Source organism: Musca autumnalis, unplaced genomic scaffold (genome assembly GCF_047663935.1).
Source record: "Musca autumnalis isolate F117 unplaced genomic scaffold, ASM4766393v1 scaffold_5, whole genome shotgun sequence".
NCBI lineage: Eukaryota > Metazoa > Arthropoda > Insecta > Diptera > Muscidae > Musca > Musca autumnalis.
Genome location: NW_027412088.1, coordinates 165067957 through 165089788, shown reverse-complemented (window position 1 = coordinate 165089788; position 21832 = coordinate 165067957). Strand labels below are relative to the sequence as shown.

General features: G+C 37.2%; 1 non-coding gene across 1 annotated transcript; it reads right to left on the bottom strand.

Annotated features, from left to right (window-relative positions):
- Window positions 1–3173: 3173 nt before the first annotated feature.
- Window positions 3174–3245, bottom strand: TRNAE-UUC (transfer RNA glutamic acid (anticodon UUC)). Its single transcript has one exon. It is a non-coding gene; the product is annotated as a tRNA-Glu (tRNA).
- Window positions 3246–21832: the final 18587 nt, after the last annotated feature.

Here is a 21832-nt window from a genome sequence, read left to right as displayed (position 1 = left end):
CACAAGGACAGCAATTGTAGCCAAGACAGTAGTTAAGAACTCTCTAATACATCGCAAAAGCATTGGAACGCTCCTTCATGCAGTTTTGGCCTTGAGAAGGTGCAAACTTTTCGAAAAATATCGATAAATGGCACTGTGCTACAAAAGATGACCAGAAAAATATTCAAGCGTTCTGATGCAAAATTATATCGTGTTGGGATCCATGGAAAACGACAATGCCTTTAGTTCGTTTGTATTCCAACCGAATTTATTAGTTTTTCCAGCATTCGAAAGCTAATTTAGTTTCCTTTTTGGTAGAAATAAAAAACTGCAAAACATTTCCCGGGTTTTGATGGGGTTTCACCCTTCAACCACTATAAAATTAATGGCTTGTTCGAAAGATATTATTCGACCATTTAAAAGAAAAACAGAAACAGTGAAAAAAGAAGTTATGCCCGTTTAAATTTGAAAATCTTAGAAACCCAGTTTTTCTCTAACTTTACCCTTATAAATCCAAATAAAAAAGTGTTATGTTTGGTCGGGCCGAACTTTTTATACCCTCCACCATTTTATAGTTTCAATTAAAATGGAATAATTAGTTTCCGTCCACCTAAAATTGTTAGGTGGAAATAATTTTCCACCACGGATACGCCTCACCACGGACCTCAAAAGTCAAATTACGGGTAGTTCATTCAAACAATGTAGATAAGACGCTCAAGATACTGAAAATCGGGAAGTACCGTTATATGGGAGCTATACCAAAACATGGACCTACATATGTTGACTATTTTTGATGGAGAAGTTTCGTGGCTACTTAGAACCTCAAATATGAAATTACAGCTATATCGGTAAAAAATTGTAGCTAAAATTCTGAAAATACCGAAAATCGGGAGGTACCGTTATATGGGAGCTATACTAAAACATGGTCCTATGTTGACTATTTTTGGTGGGGAAGTTTCGTGACCGCTTATAACCTCAAATGTCAAATTACGGCTAGTCAGGTTAATAATGTTAGCTAAAAACCTCAAAATACCGAAAATCGGGATGTACCTTTATATGTCAGCTACACCAAAACGAGGGTCTATGTTGACGATTTTTAATGAAGAAGTTTAATGGCCGCATAGAACCTCAATTGTCATATTAAAGGTAGTTCGGTTTAAAATTGTAGCTAAAATCCTCAAAATACCGAAAATCGAAAGGTGCCGTTATATGGGGGCTATACCAAACCATGGACCTATATTGATGATATTTGGTGGAGAAGTTTCGTGGCCACTGAGAATTTCAAATGTCAAATTACACCTAGTTCTTTTAAAAATTGTAGTTAAAGTCCTCAAAATTCCGAAGATCGGGAGGCACCGGTTTATGGGGGATATACAAAAACCTGGACTTATTTTGACGATTTTTGTTGCAGAAGTTTCCTGACCACTGCAAACCTCAAATGTCAAATTACAGGTTATTCAGTTTGAAAATGTGACTAAAAACGTCAAAATACCTGAAATCAGGCGTTACCGTTATATGGGGCTATACCAAAACGTGGACCGTTATAGCCCATCATCGAACTTGACCTGCCTGCAAACAAAAGACGCATCCTCCCAAAATGTTAGCGTCCTATCTCCATTTTGTGGATGCTGGAGACGTTATCACAGACGGACTCAAAATTTTACCTTGATCAAGAATTTATACACTGCCGCTCACTTGAATGGAAGCCCCCTGCAAAATTTTTAACATCCATTTTTTCCGAATTACTCTGTGCAACATCTTTAAGGTGATCTTGTGCAAACAATTCGAACTGAGGATTTTTTAAAAGTACAGACCCACACGACAAGAAGCCCTAGTTGGGTTTTGTTGTTTCAGATCCAGCTCGGATTTTATGGCCCCATCTAAATATGGTTAAATATTGAGTTTTTAAAGAAATTCGGAGCTATATCTCTGAAACCAATGCGAATCTTCTTCTGACCTCTGAAGCAAATTTGAAGATAAGGACAAGAATAAAATATTTGGAGAAATAATGAACACGAAAAAATACATTTATTGCCTCAAATTTCAAAGTATATGCAAAAATTCCACAATTTTTATAGATTTCGCACCATATCTCCAAAACCGTTATTTTTTTCAGAATTTTTTCTTTTGGAAAAATATTACCTGGAATGTAATACACAACTCTTCAGAACATGTCATTGTTGTAAAATGCCTCTATGCCGTTGTTTTCAGTAAATTTTTCAACGATGATTTAATAAAAATGTCAGTAATGTAGTGAAATCCGAAATGCGAGAATAAACTGTTGGTGTGAACTGTGTTTGAAATACGTGTTATAAAAGATATGATGCAAAATACCGCTGAAACAACATGAAGTAAGCATTTTAGAGTTTCAGAATGTTCTAAAGAATTGTTGAGAACTTTATTTGGAAGATTTTTGCAAAACGTTACTTGGTTCAACTCCCAATAGTTTAGCCGATACTGACCAGAATTTCAGCAATTATGTAAAATGTTCTATATTTTGATGCCCTAGATGGAGTTTTTCTTAGGTGGTTTTTCAAAATATAAGTTCAGCCCGGTTTAGATGAAGCCATAAAATCCGAACTGGATCTGACAGGACAAAACCCTACTAGGGCTTTTGTAGTCTAAATATTTACTTTCAAAAAATGCATACTAGAAGTTGTTTGCATTTTCAGTGTTGCATAGTGTTATACAAGATATGAAGTTTTTAAGTTTTATTATATTTTGCTTCATGTGTTTGGAGTAAACTTAGTCATTCATTTGCATTCAAATCCAATTTGCATACAAGGAAAACAAACTAAAGTCAAAAATTGAATTAAAAAATTTAGCTCATTTGAATAGAACCCCCCTTTAAAACTTGGCATTGCAGAAAGATTGTATTAGAATCTATATTGAAAACGAAGTACTTTCAGTAATATTCCGTAAGAGTATATCCCTCCTGATTAAGGATACACCCGTATATCCTGCTTTGGCAGGGATTCTTTGAATAATCAGGTGTAAAGCCTAACAAAGCTTGCTTTTTTCTTTTAACAAGTTTTTTTTGGAAGCATAAGTCATGCCCATACATTTTAGAGAATATTTGATTTTAACAATGGACATCACTAAATCGACTTAAAATGTTTGCTATTTTTCCCAAATGAAAATTTTTTTGTGATGAAAAAAATCCTCACAATTAAAGAAAAAATAAAAAAAAAACTTTCCCATACCGGGAATCGAACCCGGGCCTTCTGGGTGAAAGCCAGATATCCTAGCCACTAGACCATATGGGATACAAGTAATATGCTGATTAATACAGTATAGTAACTGTTGTAACAACTAAAACATATTCGATCAATCGCACACAATTAAGGTGAGTTTCTCAACTATTGGAGGTGAATATTTATATTTTGTATGTGATCAGCAGGCAGCGTGCACCTCTGTGTGTTACTAAACTATTTGATTACATTTAATACTAGATGGCGATATCAAAGTAAAATTGAATTTGTACATTTTTGGTTAATTTGATACGTTCACATAAGCGTCCATTATGGCGATATTTATACCGTTCGTATTTAGGGTACAAACTTGATTATACTTAATTGTCGGGATCGGAAGCATTACTTCATAAGCTAAAACAATAAAACTTTTAATGTGAAGCGTACTAAATTATTACCACGAATTTTTGGTCTTTTTCTAAATTTTAAAAGGCATTAATTACACTTTGGTGCTTAAATAAAGCTTAGTTTAGATGATCGAATAATATTTACCGGCTGAAAGATACCTAAGTTTTGGGAAAAATGTAAAAAATACTATATCCTAAAAGAGCTCATATACTTAATATCGGAGGACATATTACATTAATACCCAGCAAAAATCCTCATTACAAACCTCCTTACTCACCCATTATTTTAACAAGGGCATGTCGCGCGAAATATCTGGTTATTTTGTAACCACTGAAATAAGTAGTCAGAATCTACTCAGTATCTACTTATTTCAGTGGTTACCATCTACTTTGTTCAGTGGTTACAAAATAACCAGATATTTCGCCGACATGCCCTTGTTAAAATAATGGGTGGGAAAGGAGGTTTGTAATTGGATGAGTAGATCCAATGTTGGACGGTTCAACAGATATAGCTCGAAGCTTTAAAATGACATGTTTTTACTTTTGGGGGGAGATAGCGGAAGTTGCGCACCGAAAGTGTCTATCTTCGAACTTAAACAAAGTTTGGAAAAAATATTACGAAAACCAAATTTTTCACCGAACCGGCTGATCCGTTCGAGAGTTATCGTGCGCTTCATTCAGCCACTATAAATGGTGCCATAGCGCTTTTTATAGCTTTGGGGGTATTTTCTCAGAAAGTATGCATTTTTTTTTAAATTTTGTGTGGGAGGTACTCGAAGGGGTTTACATATATAGTCCATATTCGAACCTGATCTATATCTCGTAGAAATATAATGTTCAAATAAATACGATGTACGGACCAAATCGTCGGATACTCTCTTCGAGAGTTATCGTGCTCATTATTTTTGTGAAAAGTTTTGAACTTTTGTGGGGGAGGTAGCTTATAGAGTGGACCGATATGGCTCATCTACGAAATCAAACTAAGTTCGGACAAAGATATGACGATGGCCAAGTTTTGGACAGACTCGGCAGATCCGTTCGAGATTGGGCCGCAACCACTACACTCGCTGTCATAGGGTTTGTTTTGCAACTTTCAAGCTATTTTCTCAGGAAGTATGGACTTGCCCTTGATGAAACTTGTACCGTCGTATGGGGGCATTGAATACAAGCTGTTACAACAAAAATTAAAGCGATTCGAGAGCAGGTTCTAAACTGAACGTTTCCGAAATTTTGTGTGGGAGGTACCCAAAGGAGTGGACCGATTAAGTCCATCTTGGAATTTCATCTATGTCTGGTAGAAATTTCACGATGTGTAAAGTATGGACACGCACAAATTTTCCGAACATTTTCGAATTTTTGTGGGGGGGAGGTACCGGAAAGAGTGGACCCATTTTCCCACCCATCTTCGAATTTAAACTAAGTTTGGACAAAATATTACGATGACCAAATTTTGGACTGAATCGGTTGATCCATTCGAGAGTTATCGTGCGCTCCAGCAAGCCAGATAGACAAACGGACATGGCTAAATCAACTCTGAAACGGATTTCGTTCAAACATACTTGGATCTGTAGCCCAACATATAGAAAACTCCCGCTATTGTACTATTGTATTTATTGTTTTCTTAAATAGTCTCCAGCATGGTTTATACGCTTTCTTATCCACTCAAACCAATTGATGAAGCACTTTTTCCACTCCGATTGAGACACCTCCAAAATATGTGTTTTGAAAGCTCCAACGGCATTTTCTGGCGACGTTGACCATGCCTTTTTACCTCTTCTTTATTTGCCCATTCGATTTTCGAATGTTGGCGATCATAATGCAAATGCAAGAATAATATTACAATAGTATAAATCATTAAATATTTTTTTATAACATCGGCAAAATTATCTCTGTTTTTTTCTTGATGTGAGGCAATCAAATGAAGTCATTAGATGACAAGTCAGAGCTGTACGGCGGATGACCCATAAATTCCAAGTTTTGTCTGGTCAAAAATGCGCTGGTTTTAATAGATGTGTGAGAGCTCCCATTGTCATGGTGCACAATGATTTGTCGTTTTCGAATTTCTCAGGAGACTTTAGACAAACAAATTTTAGTGTACCACTCAAAATTAACCGTCCTACGTTGCCGTATAGTCGCTACATGGTCAGTTTTGCCAAAGAAAAAGGCGACCATTTGCTTCGAAGTGCTTCTTCCAAAAAGAACTTTCGTTGCATTTGGCTCGCCTTCGATGATGCACACGACCGATTGATGTTTTGTTTCGGGCTCATACGCATAGATCTAAGATTCGTCGTCTGTGACGATCTTATTAACGTCGTTTGAAGCACCGCGATCGTATTTATTCACAATTTTGGTGCACCAATCGACAAGAGGCTTTCTTGAGCGATTGACAACTTGTGCTGGATCTAACGAGAAAACCCCATTTTTGCAATATCAAAAGTTAGTTGGTGGAAAAAATGCCCAGGGATACCTCTGTCTCACGGTATATAACATGGCGATCTTGCATTATCCTTTCACGCACGGCTTAATTTTTTTTCTGGCACAACGGCCTTTACGACCTTCGTTGTTTAGTGAGTGTCGGCCACAGTTGAATTCATTAAACTAGTTTTTTACAGCCCTATAGGATGGTGCTTCATCGCCATATAAAACTTCAATTTCATCGATGCACTCTTGTGGAGATAATCTGCGTCGATAGTTGTGAGAAATTATTGGACGAAAATGTTCACAAATAAATTAATTTTTTTTCAAAGTGATTTTTCAATTCACTTTAAACAACACAACAATGGTACGCAGTATTGCCTAGGCCAGAAAGGTATGGTGCAGCCCTCGTATTGAACAAGAATTTTTAAATTGTGTCTGGATTAGTCATTTCAGAAGTTCGTATTATCAGGGAGTATTTTGCCCATGGTGATTTACATGTTCCTCTTTTGTTGTTGCTTCTTAAATAGCAATCAATACATTCTTATACGGGTAGCGACTGCTACGAAATTCATTCTTAATACTATATTGTTCATACTGAAAATAGTTAAATTTTTTCAGCGATTTTTCCAGCAATTCTGGAGGTTTCTATTATTTCATAAAATGTATCCATCTCCGATTTGTAAAGTGTCATAAGCTTCCTATCACTTAGATCGAAAGGATCCTTCATATACCGCAGCATTTGCTTCTATTATAGATTTTCTTTTATTATTCTTTTATTATGAAAAATATGAACGTTATTTTATGTTGGTAGAGCTAACTACTGCATTCTCGTCGGTAACTGGCCAATGATTTTAGGTAATTACCGACAAATATCTGTAAAATTTGTATACAGAATAGCACTTAACGACAAATATCGCTATCTATAGACATTTGTGGTTTGTTTCATCGGTAGAGAGTTACAGAATCGCACTACTGATGATTTCAATCATGGTGAGTCTATATATTTATTTTCCGACCTATTCTGATGATTGGGCACTTTTTGTGCATTTTCTTGATAACACTGTGAACACAAATTTTGGGGCAGAGATAATTACTTTTGGAGATGAAAGCCCTTGGTGAGTATATTAAGAATCCCAAAGGATAGATCCGCCGTGAGTCGAACTTCCGTGTTATGGCGTGATGAAATTTTTGCTAGAGACCCGGTAAGGCATCAGGAATTGGCGTTATATCTTTGTTCACTATTGTTTTAGCTTATTATTGAGATGACATGTCTGCGGTCGAATCAAATGAGGATTATTTTCGTAGAGCACTTCGACCTTTTAACTCGCTTACTTCAATGTCCTTTTTTGATATTTACCCCTGTTTGCTCAGAAAAAACTGTGTTTTGTGTTTTTGTATGTTTTGTAACGAATATACAAAAATCAAAAAATCGACCACGAAAACGCGACAAAATCGAATAGTTGTAAGTGAGAGTCGTACCTAAAATTTTCTGAGCGACATTTTTGCAGAAATCAACAGTGAACAAAGATATAACGCTAATTCCTGACGGCTTACAGGTTCTCTAGCAAAAACTTCATCACGCCATAACGAGGAAATTCGACTCACGGCGGAACTGTCCTTCGGGGTTCTTAATATGCTCACCAAGGCCGTGCCCCAGACATTCACCTCCATTTTGTTGCACAGTGTAATAAGGATATTTTAGAAAAATTTGAAAACTTAAACGACGAAATATAAACCGTTTGTTGAATATGAGATTTAACTTAAATTTTCTAATTTATACTTTTTTAATTTTTTTAAATACATACATACATATATGTATATGAATAGCTAACACTCTACATACTTCCAGCCAAGGATGCCAATTGTTCCGACGTATAAATCGCTACAGACAAGTTGTGTTAAAAACCACCACAAATCTCTACTGACTAAGACCAAAAAACACTACGAAAATGTGTAAACACGGCAGAGATTGTCAATTGTTACACAGAAAGAGAGAAGTTTAAATTATCGAACATACATGTTTTCATCCATTTCTTTAAGAAAATTTCCGATTGCCATATATGTATATATTTTTGAACATGATCTGCCATCTAAATATATGAATAATATTTCACTCGTTGCACAATATACTCTTTTTCGTTTGCTTTAAAAGTGATGACAACAAAAAATTTTGGTAAAAATCGCTGCAACCGCTACCTTAGCGATTTTTTAGAAGAAATCGCTACAACGAGTAAACAGTGGTTTTTGCACGTCAAAAATCACCACATGTAGCGGGAAAACCACCAAGTTGGCATCCCTGCTTCCAGCTCTGTTGTTATATACACCACAGAATACGTCGAAGATCTTTTTTTGCAACAAGAAATATATTTGGTGTTGAATAGTGATTTTATATACACCACAGTATGTGGTGAAGATCATTTAAAAGGTGAATGTCTACACTCAACACTGTTGAACGGTGAATGATCTGTGTTGTCTTACAGTGGACGCTATTACACGTTAGAGGGCGCTTTTACAATATTTGTGGCGTCTTACTAGAATTAATATAAAAAGTATTCCAATATATTCCTTCATTCCATGATCCAACAATCTTGCAATAAAATATTCTATTGATTTAACATAAACTCTGCCAAAAAATGCAGTTCAAGTTATAAAAATGTGTCTACATATTTATGTCACTTAAATATTTTTATTGTAACTTCAAATTGTTGTCATTTAAAAATCAATATGTAAATCCGTATCTTAACATTTTGACTTCGAAATGTAATTTAATTTTGTACATAACCACAAACATTTTTAATATTTTAAAAATAAAAACTATCATTTGAATTCCATTTTTTACATTTACCTAAAAATGTTAACAAGAAAACAAAACCACAAAACATTAACTTTACTACGTACGACACAGGACACAACATTTTTGTGTCATATATAAATATTTAAATTTAATGCAAGTTCTTTTTAATTAGATTTGTTAGAGAGAACATCAGCAATTTGGATAAACTAAAAGTTAGTTGAACTTTTATTCGGACTATGTAGAAAAACAAAAACTAATAGATACATTTACATGTCCAGCAGACACTGTTTCTTTTGCAATGACAGAAACTAAAGTTGACAATATTTAGAAAAATACTTAGGTACATGTAAGTTATATGTGTTATATGTGTACATGTAGATTTCTATTCTTACATTAAGACAGATGTATGCAAGAAGTTTGGTGTAATGAAATTAAACAAATGTAATAAAAACTCTATTGGAAGTTACATATCTCTCCTATTCTGTGAGTGTAAACGTAAGACAGGTTTTTTATTTTTTCGAAATTATGCATGTTTGAAACCAGTAAAAACTATAAATACAATAAGAGGTTGGTTGGTTATGTGGTGATATATAGTACTTTGACGAATATTCAAATTGTTGGGTAGCATGTGTCAGTATAGGGTACCTAGGATTTGATGATAAATTACTCAGAATCTGGACGAACTTTTCTTCCGGGGAAGTGTTTTTTCTTAATACATTTTCAGTCTTTTTAATCATATGTGTGGATAAAAACTCAACATTTTTAACAAAGTTCTTATCATCCCACGGTCGAAGACATGCGGCACATGTTAGTTCACTAATTGCATCATGAATATTTCCCTCGGAGTTTTTGGACATAAATCTACACTTTTTTGCATTTGTCAGGCCTTTATCTCAGAAACGAATTGGAATTTGGCCTTGCTGTCTTTAGCAATATTGTAGCCCTAAACTAGTAGAAATTATCTTTTGATGAAACCACATAAGAAAAACTCCATCTAGGGCATCAAAATCTATAAAATATAGAAAATTTTACATAGTTGCTGAAATTCTGGTCTGTATCGGCTAAACTATTGGGAGTTGAACCAAGTAACCTTTTGCAAAAATCTTCCAAATAAAGTTCTCAACAATTCTTAGAACATTCTGAAACTCTAAAATGCTTACTTCATGTTGTTTCAGCGGTATTTTGCATCATATATTTTACAACACGTATTTCAAACACAGTTCACACCAACAGTTTATTCACGCATTTCGGATTTCACTACATTATTGACATTTTTATTAAATCGTCGTTGAGAAATGTACTGAAAACAACGGGATAGAGGCATTTTACAACAATGACATGTTCTAAAGAGTTGTGTATTGCATTCCAGGGAATATTTTTCCAAAAGAAAATATTCAGAAAAGATACGGTGCGAAATGTATAAAAATTGTGGCATTTTTGCATATATTTTAAAATTTTAGGCAATGTATGCAGTTTTTCGAGTTTATTATTTCTTCAAATATTGTATTCTTGTCCTTATCTACAAATTTGCTTCAGAGGTCAGAAGAAGATTCGCATTGGTTTCAGAGATATAGCCCCGAATTTCTTTAAAAACTCAATATTTAAACATGTTTAGATGGGGCCATAAAATCCGAGCTGGATCTGACACAACAAAACCCAACTAGGGTTTCTTGTCGTTTGGGTCTGTACTTTCAAAAAATCCTCAGTTCGAATTGTTTGCACAATATCACCTTAAAAATGTTGCACAGTGTAACTCTCGAATGAAGCAACTGATCGGGTTCAAAATTTGGTATTCGTAATATTTTTCCAAACTTAGTTTAAGTTCGAAGATGGGCCATATCGGTCCACTCCTTCGGGTACCTCCCCCACAAAAGTTCGAAAATGTTCGGAAAATTTGTGACCACGGTAACTTTTGAAGGGAATAACCGATTTGGTCCATACTTTGCTCATCGTAATATTTCTACCACACATAGATAAGGTTCCAATATGGACTCAATCGAAGAACTCCTTCGGGTACCGCCCACACAAAATTTCGGAAAAGTTCAGTTTAAGACCTGTTCTCGAATCGCTTGTATTCGCTGCCGCGCATACGACGGTACAAGTTTTATCAAGGGCAAGTCCATACTTCCTGAGAAAATAGCCTCAAATGTGCAAAAAAACCTACGATACCGTGTGCAGTGGTTGGAGCACAAAATAACTCTCGAACGGATCTGCCGATTCTGTCCAAAATTTATTCTTAATATTTTGTCCAAACTTGGTTTAAGTTTGAAGATAAACCATAGCGGTCCACTCCTTCAGGTACCTCTCCCACAAAAGTTCAAAAATGTTCGGAAAAATTGTGCGCATACTTTACACATCCTAAAATATCTACCAGATATTGATCAGGTTCGAATATGGACTATATTTGTTCACTCCTTCGGGTACCTCCAACACAAATTTTGGATAAATTCACTTTAAGACCCGCTCTCGAATCACATTGATTTTTGTTGAAGCAACTTGCATTCGATGCTTCAATTACGGCAGTAAAAGGTTTTTCAGGGGCAAGTCAATACTTCTTGATAAAACAGCCCGAAATTTGTAAAAAAAACCCTAGTGGCTGGAGGGCTCGAACCGAATACTGCGTTCGTCCACACTTTGGATATTGTAATATTTCTTCGAATATTATATGAAATTCGAAGGTGGTGCTTATAGGTCCACTCCTTCCGGTACTTCCCCCACAAAAGTTGGAAAATATTCGCCTAAATGGTACGCGCGATTTCTCGTAGACGTAGCAACCGATGGGGTCCAAACTTTTGATATCTAAATATTGTCGAAACTTTGTTTATCTTCAAATTTGTGCCATATCTGTCCAATCCTTGTGGTACCACCCACACAAAGGTTCAACATTTTTGTGTGGTTCGAGTATCTTTTGGACATTATGTTTTCGTAGGTCCTATCTATCGATATCCCCGCAAATTTTTGAGCTTTAATCTTATCCATAGTTTTGTCGGTGCATACGCCCAAAATTTTGAAATCCCCCCTAAATACATAACTTTCTTTTGGGAGAAAAAGTATTTCAATCCACACAGGCTGAGGGTATATCTCTGTCGGCAAAGCCGACTGATACTTTTTTACTTGTTATTCATTGTTCCCTGTATATGTATCTTTACTGTATATAGTGCTATTTTTATCTCCGGCCGTCTACCAATGCTGTTTGGTATGATCCGATTATTCTATTAACCATAGGATTTAGACGTTTACACAGTACACTCGACAGCTCTTTGTATGTGATTGATAGGAGAACTGTGCCTTGTAGCCTTGTGCTATAAATTGTGTCTGCAGCTTCTCGACATCCAGCTTCCGTCTTGTGTTAGATCGCACTTTTGCCGCAACATTAACACGAGTGCGTGCCTTTGCTGCTAAACGGAAATGGTCCGAATCGATGTTCCCTCCTCGAATCAATCGGACATCTAACACACTGGACGAGTGTCTTCCGTCTATCACAACATGATCAATCTGGTTTCTTGTTTTCCCATCTGGGGATATCCACGTGACGTGACGTATGCCATGTTTTTTTTTGCAGATCAGGATAAAATTCTGAGTCGACCTATGCATGTCCGTCCGTCCGTTTTTGGTAATCACTCTCTAGCATCCACAAAAATGGAGATAGGTTGCTGAAATTTTGGAAAGATGAGTGTTTTCTATGCAGGCAGATCAAGTGCGGATTTTACTTACAATATTTGACCGAACTAGCTTTTATTTGACATTTGATGTTCTCAGTGGTCACGAAACTTCTCCACAAAAATCTTCAATATAGGTCCATGTTTTGTTATAGTCCCCATATAACGGTACCTCCCAATTTTTGGTAATTTGCGGATTTTTAATCGAACTAGCTGTAATTTGTCATTTGAGGTTCTCACTGGTCACGAAGCTTCTCCACCAAAAGCCTTTAATATAGGTCCATGTTCTGGTATAGCCCACATATAAAGGTACCTCCTGATTTTTGGTATTTTGCGGATTTTAGTTAAAATTTTTAATCGAACTAGCTGTGATTTGACTTTTGAGGTTCTCACTGGTCACGAAGCTTCTCCCCCAAAATCCGTCAACATAGGTCCATGGTCTGGTATAGCCCCCATATAACGGTACCTCCTGATTTACGGTATTTTGAGAATTTTAGCTACAATTTTTAACCGAACTAGCTGTAATTTGACATTTGAGGGTTTCAGTGGCCATGAAACTTCACTAAAAATCGTCAACATATATCCATATTTCGGTGAAGCATGTATATGGATACGGGGGTATATCGTCACCATAAATGCCCGAAGACGCAACCCACAAAACCAAAAGCGTACAGGAGAATCAAAAAAAGTTATAAAATAATAAACTGTTTTATAGAATATCAAACTTATTAGGGCAAGTATTTGGAGTATTATCAATCATATACGAATGGCAGTAGGTAATGAAACCAAAACCGCTGAAACGCTTGGTTTTGGGATCCGTCATTACAGCAAAATCTGCAATGTTATGCCATTCTCCGAACTGCCTTTTCTTGAATAGGATCGTTATTTTTTAACGTAAAAGCTTGAAATTTCGCCAGAGTATGTATTTTAGCTTTTTGTATCAGATTCCATCAAAAAACGAATTTCGATTTTCATGTTGGTTACGTCTTCGGGCATTTAAGGTGACGATATACACTTTCAAACGGGCAAAATGTGCATCATCGAAATAATGGTTTTAGACCCCAAGTATGTTTGGACGAAGTGTGTTTCAGACAATTTGGAGTTGATTTAGCCATGTCCGTCCGTCTGTCTGTCTTTCTGGCTGGAGCGAACGATAACTCTCGAACGGATCAACCGATTCGGTCCGAAATTTGACTTTCTTAATATTTTGTCTAAGCTTAGTTTAAGTTCGAAGATGGGTTATATCGGTCCACTCCTCCCGGTACCGTCCCCACAAAAGTTCGGAAATGTTCGGAAAATTTGTGCGCACGATAACTCTTAAAGGAAGTAACCGATTTGGTCCATACTTTGCACATCGTGAAATTTCTTAGATGAGGTTCCAATATGGACTCAATCGGTCCACTCCTTCGGGTACCTCCCACACAACATTTCGGAAAAGTTCTGTTTAAGACCTGCTCTCGAATCGCTTTGATTTTTGTTGTAGCAACTTGTGTTCACTGCGCCCCATACGACGCTATAAGTTTCATCAGGGGCAAGTCCATACTTCCAGAGAAAATAGCCTGAAAGTTACAAAAAACCCCTATGACACCGTGTGTAGTGGTTGGAGCGCAAGATAACTCTAGAACGGATCTGCCGATTTGGTCCAAAATGTGGCCTTCGTATTATATTGTGCAAACTTAGTTTAAGTTCGAAGATAAGCCAAATCGGTCCACTCCCTCAGGTACCTGCCCACAAAATCTCAAAAATGCTCGGAAAAATTGTGCGCACGATAACTCCTGATTTGGTCCATACTTTACACATCCTAATATATCTACCAGATATAGATAAGGTTCGAATATACGTCCTACACAAAATTTTGGATAAATTCACATTAAGACCTGCTCTCGAATCACTTTGTTTTTTTATTAAAGTAACTTGCATTCGCTGCCTCAATTATGACAGTAAAAGTTTTTCAGGGGTAAGTCCATACTCCTTGATAAAACAGCCCGAAATTTGTAAAAAACCCCTATGGCACCATATGTAGTGGCTGGAGTGCTCGAACCGAATACTGCGTTCGTCCACACTTTGGATATTATAATATTTCTTCGAATATTAGATGAAATTCGAAGGTGGTGCTTATAGGTCCACTCCTTCCGATATCTCCCCCACAAAAGTTCGAATTCGCTAAAATGGTACGCGCGATTTCTCATAGACGTAGCAACCGGTCCACTCCTTCCGATACCTCCCCCACAAAAGTTCGAATTCGCTTAAATGGTAGGCGCGATTTCTCATAGACGTAGCAACCGATTTGGTCCACACTTTGGATCTCTAAATGTTGTCGAAACTTAGTTTATGTTCAAATTTGGGCCCTATCGGCCCAATCCTTGTGGTACCACCCACACAAATGTTCAACATTTTGTGTGGTTAAGGGTCTGTTGGAGGATCCTTTGGACATTTTTACCGAAGGTTTTCCTAGTGGCCCTGCTTACAGCGATATTATGTTTTTCGAAGCTAGTGTGATAAAAAAGCCCTATCTATCGTTATCTTCGCAAATTTTTGAGCTTTAATCCTATCTATACTTTTGTCGGTTCATACGCCCAATATTTTTGGAAACCCCCCGGAATACATAAGTTTTTTTTGGAAAAAAGTATTTCAATCCACACAGGCTGAGGGCAAAGCAGACTGATACTTTTTTACTTGTTTAGATTAGATCAGATAATTTAGGCATTTGGGGTATCCATTATCTAAAAATGTTTCCACCTAAAGTTAAAGACTATTTTATGGAATAAAACGAATTTTTATTTGTTCTTCATTTTCTTTGGTTTTTCATAGTAGGCGGTCTTTTGACGGGGTGAGTTACTAGTCCAACGCCCAATCCAAGTGTTTAACGTTCTTATGGTTGATCGAGCGGCACAGGTTAGCTCACTACCATAAAGGCAGGTATACCACTGTCCCATATAGCTAGTGTATGACATGTGATCTGAGACCTTAACATTTTCCTATAAATTACTTATAGGAATAAAGCAAAATTAAGCCCCTCTTCGTGAGCTCTCAGTGTTCCTTTTCCATCTTAACTGATGGTCGTGGACCACACCAAGGTATTTCGCTTCCGTAGAAAGGTTCAATTACACATACATACATGCAGATTCACACCAATGCCGTTATGATGCGCCCAGCGAGAGAGCACAACTAGAGTATCTTGCACCTTGCAGCGTAGGCAGAAATTTCCCAGTGGTAAAAATGACTACGTCATCTGCACAGTTCCTAGTCTGTCAGATTTCTTGAGTATTACGTTCACTACCCGAAGCTACAGCAAATGGTGGCACGATTCACCTAAAATAGATTAAGCATATTTATTGTACATCGTTGCTTGTGTGAGTACTGGTTATGTAAACATTACTTGAGTATTTCACTAAGGGTCTTACTTATTTGCACTGCTTTCTGTCTACTTTGTTATTAGTCCGGTCAAAATAGACATTGAAATAGCAAAAATTCCCACAAAGCTGAATTTTGGTGGAGAGCTAGGGTTTGCCATTAGAAGCAACGTCCTAAAAGTCCCCATCGATCCCATGTGTGCAAAAGAAATTATTCGGGGTCAAAGGTCAAAATTTAAGGGTTTTTAGGTCTTCGGATTTATTTTTTGAAAACGGTTGATCTAATCAAAAAGTGACTAAAGTAAATATTGTAGACAGAAAAATTATCTACAAGTTTGACCCTTATAATTTTTTTCTTAGAAGGAACCATTCTTGAGATATAGCTGTTCTAAAAAACACATGATTTTTATGCGCTTATAAGGGAAATATGCACATATTCAGACGAACCTGCTAAAATTAGCGAAGTAATTGGGTCTGTCCCCCAAAGAATATATATTTTCTTGAAGAGCGAAATTATAGCTATCTTCCAAAAAAAATTCCAACAAAATCGGAGTGTGTTTAGTAGAGGTATTCAATGTTAGAGTCATTTTATGCAAAAATAGCCCATTTAACCCACATGTATAATCGAAAGCCCAGCGGGAACGACCCCAACGAAAACTCTCCGATTTTTTTCAAGTTCTGTCCGAAGGTAGGGTTTGTTGCGCTGATTACGGAAATGTATAATTTTCAACGGTTGCGGATCCGGTTCGCCGGTTATTAGACCCGGAAGGCCAAATTTAAAAACCGGGTTAGACCCGGTTCTACTGAACCGATCACTGCAAAGTGGATATCGTTTGAAAGCTTACGGAAGTATCTAACACATAGTGTCGTTACTTTAACCGGTTCGCCTCATAATGTACTTACGCTGCTAATTTTTTATTTGACCTTTAGATCTAGATATCTCGAAAATGGTAAGTCTTTTTTAACAATCATAAAGGCCAATCTTGTAGACAATTATTGAATCTGCAACTTTTACTTTAGCGGGCTTTTGCTAAGTATTACCGTTTTTGAGAAAAATTAAAAAAAACTGAATAATGCCTCCAAAAATGACCTTTGACCCCGAATAACTTGTGTTGCACACATGGGATCGATGGGGACTTTTAGGACGTTGCTTCTAATGGCCAACCCTAGCTCTCCACCAAAATTCAGCTTTGTGGGAATTTTTGCTATTTCCCCCTTATACGCATGTCTATTTTGACCGGACTATATATCTTTATGACACCGTTTAAGTTATTCCGTCAAATAGCACCTGCCACTTGGTAAAAATACAAAATAATTTAATAAAAATTGTTCTTCACCCTCTCGCATTAACTTTTGTGCAAATAAATTTCACTTAACACAAAATTTTACAACAAAAGAAATTTTACATCATCATTATGTTTATGCTGCTGCTACTGTTGCTGGTGTTTCATTACTTGAGTTTTACTGCAATCTCTTTACTTTTATTAAACGAACATTTACAGCGAATTCACATTCACATACTTTGTAAAGTTTTGATCATAAAATTTTCTTAAAGAACATATATCCATAATAGACAATACGTATGTGCAGACCGAAAAGGATTTTCAAGGATATAAATTTCTGAACATTGGCACATGTGCGCTATTGCCACTGCCAAAGAATGACAAGTAAACATTTAACTTTTAGAATAAGGTGTTTTCTCTCAGCCACCTTTGGTTTGTTGGTGTTGGGTTGGGTCAGGTCGGTATGTTGCTGCAATGAATGAAGAATACCTGTAAATTTGAGAGATCATAAAAAAGTTACAAGAGTCAAGTAACAGAATGACTAGGTAAATATGTATGTATGTATCGCATCACCTCTTACATACAAAGTAAATATGCAAGGTGTCCTTTTTGTGGTTTATGACAAATCCAGTAAAACATTTAACTGATGTACTGCACAACATTACACAACACTAAACTGACAACAATTTTTCATTAAAGTTTACGACAATATACCGTATAACATATCATATACATACCGTATAACATTTACTTAAATGCAAGCAGGTAACTTCGTGTAATCCCTCAAAAATTATATGCGAATCGTTTGTTGCCTTCACATCCATTTGATGAAAAGAAGGTTATAAATAATAACTCAACAATTTCTAAGCAGAATTTGTTGTGGACCACATTTTAGAGTGTTTGAGGATGGAAAAGTTTATGACATTTGGAACATAAAACCTAAAGACCAGTTGACCACACTTGTTATGCATTGAATTTACAAATCAAAAATTCAAAGATTTACCTGAGACGCAGATACAAATGTAAAGGGAATATGTGGGAAATAGAAAGATCGATAGACCAATAGATCAGGAAATATATAGCTCCAATACAGATTTGGAAGAATATTTTTCGAGACACAATTAGGGCAACAGTTGTATAAAATTTGTATGTGTTCGAAGGATTATTAAATTTTGGATATTTGATTTTTTCACAACTGCATTTGGGTTTTTTATACCCGCTACCATAATATGGAGGGTATAATTAAATTTTTCATTCTGTTTGTAACACATCGAAATGGGCTATATCGGTCCACGTTTTGATACAGCCCACATAGAATGTTACCTCCTGATTTTCGGTATTTTGAAGGTTGTGGTCACAATAATCCACGGAAATGGCTGAAATTTGGTATTTAGTCTGCATTTGGGGTATAAAACGTTCCCCTCTAAATTTGTCAGTATAGGTCCACGCTTTCATATAGTCCCCATAGAACAGTACTTCCCGATTTTCGGTATTTTGAAAGTTTTAGCCTCATTATCACACCGAAATGCCTATAATTTGGTACTTAGTCTTCGCTGGTTGTATAAAACGTTCCGCAAGAAATTTGTCGGTATAGTTCCACGCCTTCATATAGCCCCCATAGAACGGTACCTCCCGATTTTCGATATTTTGAAGGTTTTAGCCTCATTATCACACCGAAATGGCTGAAATTTGGTATTTAGTCTTCGTAGGTAGTACAAAACTTTCCACCTGAAGTTTTTAGGTATAGATCCACGTCTTCACATAGCCCCATAGAGCGGTACCTCCCGATTTTAGGTATTTTGAAGAATATGGCCTCAATATAGCACCTAAATCGTTGAAATTTGGTTGTTTGTATTCGTTTTGGGTATAAACGGTATAGGTATAGGTCCAAGACTTTATATAGCCCTCATAGAACTGTACCCCCGATTTTCGGTATTTTGAAGGTTGTGGCTTAAATATTCCATCGAAATGAATTTAGTCTTCGTTGGTGTATAAAACTTTTTACCTGAAATTTATATATAGGCCCCATGGAACGGTACCTCCCGATTTTCGGTATATTTAAGGTTGTGACCTCAATATCCCACCGAAATGGCTGTAATATGGTTTTAAGTTTTCCATTGGGGTATACAATTTTCTAGAAGAGAATTATTATATAGGTCTACGTTTTCGTATAGCCCGAATAGAAGCGTACTTAGTCCTCTTTGGGACCAAAAAACTTTCACTCGAAATTTTTCAGTATAGGTCCACGTTTTGATATAGCCCAAATATAACGGTACCTCCCGATTTTCGGTATTTTGAATTTCGTAGCCCTATTATCTCATCGCAATAACTGAAATTTGGTATTTAGTCTTTTTAGGGGGTAAACAACTTTTGAGGGGTATTAATTTTTCCACCAGAAATTGGCCCGTATAGGTCCACGTTTTGATATAGCCCCACAGATTAATAACTCCCGATTTTTGGTATTTAGAAGGTTTTAGTCGCATTATCCTACAGGAATATGTAAAATGCGGTATTTAGTCTTCGTTGGGGATATACAGCATTCCTGTCAAGAATTTTTAGTATAGGTCTACGTTTTGATGTAACCCCATAGAATGTACTTCCCGATTTTCGGGATTTTGAAAGTTTAGGCACACCGTGTTGCAATGGTATGCACACCCGCCTTGCAAGTAGAAGGTCGTGGGTTCGATTCCCCGGCTAGGCAACATCAATTTTTCAACGGTGGCCTCTGTCGCCTCAGTAATGTTGGCGACATCCTGAGTATTTCAACCATGTAAAACTTCTCTTGGGTGACGTAGGGGATGAAAGATACCAAGGAACGGTCCTGATCGGTTTTAACATGGCAAAGCCCAGGATTTATCTTGGTCCCTCTTTCATCTCAAGTGGACATTGACCTCCCCGTGGTGCCACCTGGGGAACTGCCTTTAACACCCGTTAAAAGTAGTGAGCTAACATGTGCCGCGCGTTCACCCATAAGAACGTTAAAAACTTGGGTTTGGGCGTCGGGTTAGTAACCCTCCCCTAAAAAAACAGCCTACTATGAAAAAACGAAAGAAAAGAAAAACAAACCCCTCTAAAGTAGACGAACCCCGCAAACGTTTTAAGGACCATGATATGCGAATCTGCACCTGGAATGTTTGCACTCTTTATAGAGAAGGTGCAGTCTTCGCATTGGCAGACGTACTTGAAAAGTACAAGGCCTATATTACTGCCATACAGGAAATACGATGGATTGGGAAAGGCGTCACAACAACACCTAAAGATGACACACTGTATTATAGCTGCCATGACGTAAAGCATGAGTTTGGTTGCGGATTTGTAGTTAGTCGGAGACTAAAACATCTAGTATCAAGCTTCACCCCAGTGAATGAAAGACTTGCTTCAATTCGAATAAAAGCAAAATTCTTCAACATCAGCTTTATTTGCGCTCATGCTCCCACTGAAGAAAGGGACGAACAGACCAAAGATATATTTTACGAGCACTTAGATGAAACATATGACCGTTGACCTGCCCATAACATTAAAATTATTCTAGGCGATTTTAATGATAAAATTGGAAAGGAGAATATCTTTGGCCCAACAGTCGGGAATTTCAGTCTCCACAGTGAAACATCTGACAATGGTATGAGGCTGATAGACTTTGCAGCTGCAAAAACATGGTAGTTAGCAGTACCAGATTTAATCATCTCGATATTCATAAGGGCACCTGGCTGTCTCCAGATCAAAGAACAAGTAATCAAATTGATCGTGTTGTGATAGATGGAAGACATTCATCGAGCGTGTTGGATGTACGATCGTTTCGAGGCACAAACATTGATTCGGACCACTACCTTGTTGCAGCAAAGGTACGTAACCGTCTAAAACGTTGTAAATAAAGCACGAACAAACACAACGCGGAAGTTGGACATCGATACGCTGCAAACACAACAGATAGCCACAGCATATTCCACTCAACTAGCCCAACTGCTTAATCAAAGCACCTCTCGTCCCGATAACAATGACAAAACATTGCCCACTCCATGCAAACAGCCGCAAAATCAGTACTTGGATACCAGAGACCTCCACCAAGGAATCCATGGTATGACCAGAAGTGTCGTGCTGCTACCGAAGAGAAAAATGCGGCATATAGGGCTACTTTACAATCAGTAGCAACGCGTAGCGCACGAGAGAGGTATCGGGAGAAAAGGAGAGGAGAGAAACGTCTTTTCCGCAAGAAAAAGAGAGAAATGGAAAAGCGGGAGTGAGAAAAAATCGAGATGTGCAGGGACCAGAATGAAGTCCGAAAATTCTACCAAAGAGTCAAGCATCAAACAGATGGCTTTGGTACAGGTACATCCTCCTGTAGAGACTAGCAAGGTAATCTGGTAACAGATACAGATAGCGTGCTCAGGATATGGAAGGGACATTTCTCCAATCTGTTGGTATCCAATAATAGCAAAGACGATGATAACACAGATCCCAGAAGATGGTATAGAATGTGTACCGCCCGGCCAAGATGAGGTAAAAACAGCAATCAACCGGCTGAAGAATAATAAAGCAGCAGGAGCCGATGGCTAACCAGCCGAGCTATTTAAAGCCGGAGGCGACGCGCTGATAAGGTGTATGCATCGGCTAGTTAGCACTATCTGGCAGGAAGAACGGGTAAAAGGAGACAAGACTGTATGCTCCAACTCCAAGGAGACAAGACTGTATTGCCTATTGCCTATAACATAGTGTCAGGGATATTGTGCGAACGACTAAAGCCAATGGTC